Below are 6,400 nucleotides of genomic sequence, written 5' to 3' on the forward strand. Positions count from 1 at the left end.
AATCACAACTTATTTTCAACATTCTCTTTTTGAAAGGCTGTGAAACAACTAATGCAATATCATACCTGTATGAGTGCTTAATCAATAGTTTTACTTCTGGGAGATTTTGGATAAGAACTTGGATCATAAAGCATGACCAACAATTCATAATATGTAACTGTCTCAGCAAAAACCCGACTTGTCCGTACAACAATGCGTATTGAGAAAAATGAAATTTAAAAATAATTTGTAAAATTACGCATGTTACAAGGAAAAATACGCAAGTTTTTATAGGGGCCAAAAGAAGGAAGACTCAAATCGATTGAAACTACATACTATCTTATCCACCTGCTCATGGAGAGTTCAAAAATCTTTGTTTCGCTTCTGTAGCTTCAACGGTATGCGTGTCATGTACGTTTGTTTACAATGCGGTAAACATAAACAAGATCATCAACATTTCTTCTACTAAACCGCTTTCATCAAACAGTACGGTAGCACAGTAGGACCTCCATTATCCGAACACCTGTGTGCCAGTTCAATCATAAAAGTGTTCAGATAAGTGAATTTGTTCGGATAAATGAAGCCCATTCATTTTTATAGGGAGTTCTGTTCAACTACTCTAATAGAACATACACTACTCTAATAAAACGTTCACTTTATGATGAAATACTCTAATAGAGCAGTCACTTATACTGTTCGGATAATCAAGGGTTCGGATAATCGAGTTTCTACTGTACTGTTTAGTAAGGTTTGCATCAAAAGTGACGCGAGCTGCCAACCTTAAAAACCACCTTAGAAACTTCTTACACGACGAAAATCACTTTTACGGAATAATATTAGTCCATCTAACATCAATTGTAGCGTTAAAACAAGAAAACACTTGCTGGTGGCCAGATATAAAATTTTTAAAAAATCGTCAAAACCCGAAATTTCGTCTCACACACACTCACCCACCCACCCACCCATATATGAAATATAATTAGAAAACAAGGTGGAGTATATGAGATTCATTACCCACCCAAAACAGCCTAAATAGAGTCTAAGTGATATCAATATAAAACATCAAAGGCATGACAGGGTGAAAAATATTATGAAATCAAAAGTAGCGGTGAAGAAATAGCTGCATTATTTATCAGAGTATCTGGTGTCACTAATAGAAATGTACTGATTATTACTGCAGCCATTTCTTAGCACCACATGGTTACACCCTTTCTATTGCTTGGCTGTTTTATCAACATATACTTGAATACTTGTACTTGATGAACAAGGAAATAAATGTAATAGTTACCATACCTACTACAATCTCCTTCCTGATCTTAGCAACGTGTTTACTATCAAACAGGACTGTCAACAAACTCTCCAGTGAAGTAAACTGACTATCCACCCCGAGGGTGATTAACATGGTGAAGAAGAGTACCACCCAAAATGGAGACCTGGTAACAATATAATGGCCTCTGTGAACATATTGAACGTCAGTCCAGGTACGTTGGCAACCTGTAACATCAAATAACAGAATCTTATATTAGAGTTTTAAAATACTTCAAGAAACTGTCAGAATATTGGACCTTATCCGCAATGATGTCACAACCATAAAATGGTGGCAATAGTTGTGGTACTTTCGTAAAATTTTTATGGACGATTATGTGAGGAAAAATTTTTAACAATCATATTTCAGTTGAGAAAGAAGATATCGAGTTCTAACCCTCAGGTATGGCTATAAGACATCACAATAAATACGTAGAAGCAATTTTCGGGTGGCTTTCAAACTTAAGCTGAATTGTTATTCATTCAGTTACCTTATAACCATACCTACACATTAGAGTTTGATATCTTTGATATTGGCTGAGATATCTTGTTCAAAAATTTTCCTCCCATAGTTGCCCATACAAATTTTAGAAAAGTCCCACAACTATCGCGGCCATTTTTATGCATTTGACATCATTGCGCATTCCGTGACACATCATGATTATACTACTCATGTAAAACCAGTAAAACACTCTGGATACTAAAAACCATGTAGCTATAGAGGATAAACAAACAACTTTTTACAAGTAGCTAGTCATGTCAGATCAAAGCAGCATTTGTGCTGAAAATGGATAGTAATATAAATTGTGCGACTTCAGGTGCTGAACATGAATATCCTGAATTCTATAGTGGAACCTCAGCTATCTGGACAGTCATCAGAGCTTTCTGTCAACCATATATAGACCCAGGAATTTCTGAGTGATGGCCTAAAGTTAAATAGGCTGTGCATTGCATTAGAATGTTTGTGTGTTATATTAGAGTATATTGTATGTGAATTAGTGATACATGTAAGAATCATACTGGTTGGACTTAAGAAGGTAATGGTTACTTTGAACCACGTACTGCCAACAAGTGCGGTCAGAACTCTGCCTATACACTAAAAGATTGCTCTATTAGAGTATGCACTGTATTTAAGTCGATCATTCTCATTTGTGTAGTTTAGTGGTAATCAAAAATTCCCATAATGCCGTGTGGTTTCCATGGGTTACAATAAGTGTCTGTTCACTACATGCCCAACTGAAAACAAGTTGATGTTGTGCTACCTCTAAAAACCAGGCGCGATGCAGCTATCTAATTCATCTGGAATTTACCATAGATAGTATATGCTACTATGAATTAACCAACTATGTATTACTATTTTGTAATAGGGTAGTTTTGGTTGTACAATAATATTATTAGCTAATTCTCGTATTTCTTAATTCATGAAATTTTCGTAATTTGTTCAATTACGTTGCCAAGCATTGCTAAGGAAGCGCTTGTTAAACAAACAACTTTAACCAAAGTACAGAAGTATCTGTTTTTCCCCACAAATTCTCTCGACAAAGCCCCATAGCTGCTCTTCATTTTCGTTCGCGTACGTAAGGGATACGCCCCCTTTCAACTCGAAGCGATAGGCTATTCCTGGTAGTGTACAAGGCCTGCATTATTGTTAAACGCCTCAAAACTTCAAAGGAAGGTAATTTACAAAGTCTGAGAAAAGTCGCCACACCCGTATTTCAGTCCGCCAAAAAGAAACCACCTCAGAGCAAAGTTCACCTATGCAGAAGTTTAATACAGACTTCATTTCGCTTTTACTTTTTACGTAAAAGCTGCTTTTACCATTATTTAACGATTTTACTCACGTGGGTGCGTATGGACAAACATAGATAGGTACACACACACTTTTATGAAAATATTTTCAGTAAACCAGGTGGACGGCCGTGGGCACGCGCCTCGTTTAACATAGAGACATTGTGTGGTCCCTTGGTTATCCAATTCCGTCAATTTAAAATAAAGGGTGTGATATGGTGCATAGCAAAAAGAAAGTATATCACCACTGTGATGTGAACAACACTATCAACATTTCTATTTGGAAGGTACATTTAACCTCTCCCCTCCCATGAGATGACAAACTTCACAATATGACTCACATCATCAATCGATACTCCATTATCATGAGCTTTAAACTCCAACACTGAGAATATGGTGATACTGGAGAAGAGTGAAGTGGCACTATTGACAATACACACAAAGGTGGTATCTCTTAGTGCAGTATTGGACGAGCTACTGATTCCACCAGATGAGATCCCAGTGAGAAGAACATCTGAGTAGCTGCCTCCAACCATACTTGGGATAGATATAGTTTACTCCACTAGGAAACAATCACATTTATATACTCCCTTCTATTATATGGACGGTGGACAAAATGACTTACAGTACAAGACTTATAACACTGTATGTTATACATGACAGACAAGCGTGTATCACATAGTATGGTAGGGATCATGGAAGTTTTAGTTTTCTTGCCTAAAAAATCCCAGTTTCACATTCCTTCATGACATTTTGGCAGTAGTGGTAAGGCATAGCCAAGCCCCGTAACCCCAACAATTATTTAAAAAAAGTCTATTTAACAGAATTTTCTTCTAACTTGATCAATGCCTTCAGCTCAACATAACTCAAGTTATATATGGGTTTGATGTCTTCACTGTTTGACATTGCTTTGGCACAAGATGTGCCGTTTCAACAACCGCAGCAGTTACAATTAATGCATAAATCATGATTTATTTTTGTCCTTTTTCTTTCTCCACTACTGCATAAATGTTGATTCACAGTAACATGGCTATGGCTTCAGTGCGTTATTATTTGTAGTGTAACTAGATCCAATAGAGAGGAGCTTCTCGTACTGTACTTTGTTTGGAATGCTGTATAACTGGTGGAACATAACTGAAACTGAAGCAGTTTGCTTTGCTGTCAATGATAGCCGGGACATACATTAAGCTATAATTTCCAAAGTGACTGGACTGATTGCAGAGATGCTTCTCATACGGTTCTCAGATTTTAAGCTGTATAACAGGTGGAACATAAGCTGAAAATGTAGAGGAATGGCCACTTCACATTTCAGTAATTGATAATTTAGGATTCTGTTGAGGAATTCCTGAGTGGTGGCCTAAAGCTAACATGACTAATACACTGTGTGTTGTAATAGAATGTTTGTGTGTAATATTAGAGTATATATGTAAGAATTTCACTGGTCAGATACTAGTTGGATTTTAGAGGTACTAGTCTCTTTGAACTACTGTTGTGCACTAATTTTTTAAAACAATGTACCAATGGGCATTCAATCCACTTGGTAATGCCTACACAAGAACAATTAACACTTTCAACGCTCATTTGTTTTTCTTTATGCACATTAGAAAATCTTCAAACTCATGCATGCTTTACAGGTTTTTGTAATTGAATTCGGCGACTTTGCAATTGAATTCGTCCCGTTTGCAATTGAATTCGTCGGTTTTGCAACTGAATTCGTCCTGTGTTTGCTTTGCAATTGAATTCGTCCCTATTGCAGTTAAATTCATCCATGACAAGAACGGCAGCTGGAGAAAACACGAAAACATGGTGTAGCAGCTGCTACAAGTACTTGTTTAAGTACAACAGCAGAAAACAACTCTTTATAAGGCAATAATTCTTCCTCTACAGCCTATCCAGCAACATTCCAAACTTTACAATGCTATTCGCGATGGGTGTGGTCACTCACGAGCAAGCTAATTAACTTATCAGACAGCTATCAGTTTTGCGTACTACCAGCTCCAATTACCTTGTAGCATCCCAAGTGTAACTCTCTATGGCGTAAATAATTCATCTCTTAATGAACAGTTGGTTTCTTGGAGCCATTTTGTTTATGACGAACTGTAATGCAAACGTGACGAATTCTATTGCAAAACCGATGAATTCAACTGCAAAACCGACGAATTCAATTGCAAAACCGACGAATTCAATTGCAAAACCGACGAATTCAATTGCAAAACCGACTAATTAAATTGAAAACCGATGAATTCAATTGCAAACGGGACGAATTCAATTGCAAAACCGACGAATTCAATTGTAAACGGGACGAATTCAATTGCAAAACCGACAAATTTAATTGTAAACGGGACGAATTCAATCGCAAAGGCGACAAATTCAATTGCAAAAACCTGCATAATTAGATTACTAATTAATAACTGCAGCTCACTTAATAGTTGCTCCTAATAGTGACAACACCACAACCTTAAATAATTGTCTTAAGAGCCACCCTCAGGTAAAAGCCATCACTTTCTTTAATATGAATACAGTATACTGTACAAGTGCTGATAAGACACAACTGAACAGAAACCAGCAAAGGATATGTGTTAGGCCATGTGTCTTCTAAACAACTATCCTGAGAGGAGCCAAGGGTAAAAAAGTATTAAAGGATGACTGACCTCAGCAAACTACCAAAGTACAAATTTAATGAAATCAACATCTCAATTATGACACAAAAAGATCCACTATTACAAGTGCACAAAAGAAATTTGGAATTTTCAACTAGAGTAGGGACCATGGCACATCGATAAAAAGTACTGAAACAAGTTGGAGTAGTCCATGATATTAAATCACAGTAAAACAATAAGTGTTTATATCCCTACTGTGCATTTCCGTTATGGTATCTTGAGCACGGTAGAGATATAAAACTTCTTATTGTTTTACTGTGATTTAATATCATGGACTACTCCAACTTGTTTCAGTACTTTTTATCAATGTGCTATGGTCCCTACTCTAGTTGAAAATTCTAAATTTTTTCGTGTACTTGTTTGTTAACTTTTCTTGTAAATAATTTTATTATTACTGGTGAACCCACGCATACCGCAACTGAAATGGCGCCTCGTGCCCCAGCTACATCAATTATTGTCTGAAAAGTGATGTATTCATTACTCTTCGTTGTCAGCTATGTTCAACCCGTTACACAGCAATACGAATCAAGAACTTTTCCGGAAGCACCTCTACAATTTACGCATACCAAAAGAAATGGTGCCGTGCCCAATTTTATTAATTATCGTCTGAAAAGTGAAATATCCATTACGCCTCACTGTCGGCTATGTTCAACCAGTTACACAGCAAT

General features: G+C 36.7%; 1 protein-coding gene across 3 annotated transcripts in view; it reads right to left on the reverse strand.

Moving 5' to 3' along the window:
* Window positions 1-6,400, reverse strand: part of LOC136263922 (sodium- and chloride-dependent glycine transporter 2-like) — a 58,811-nt gene that overhangs the window by 44,296 nt on the left and 8,115 nt on the right. The window contains exons 2-3 of one of the 3 annotated variants that reach the window (XM_066058554.1): window positions 3,414-3,634; window positions 1,273-1,473 (exon numbers count right to left, since the gene is read on the reverse strand). The exons of the other annotated variants lie outside the window; for them this stretch is intronic. The gene's annotated coding sequence lies outside the window, so the exon portion shown is untranslated. The remainder of the gene's footprint in view (window positions 1-1,272; window positions 1,474-3,413; window positions 3,635-6,400) is intronic. 3 annotated transcript variants of the gene reach the window in all.

Source organism: Dysidea avara, chromosome 8 (genome assembly GCF_963678975.1).
Source record: "Dysidea avara chromosome 8, odDysAvar1.4, whole genome shotgun sequence".
NCBI classification, from domain to species: Eukaryota; Metazoa; Porifera; class Demospongiae; order Dictyoceratida; family Dysideidae; genus Dysidea; species Dysidea avara.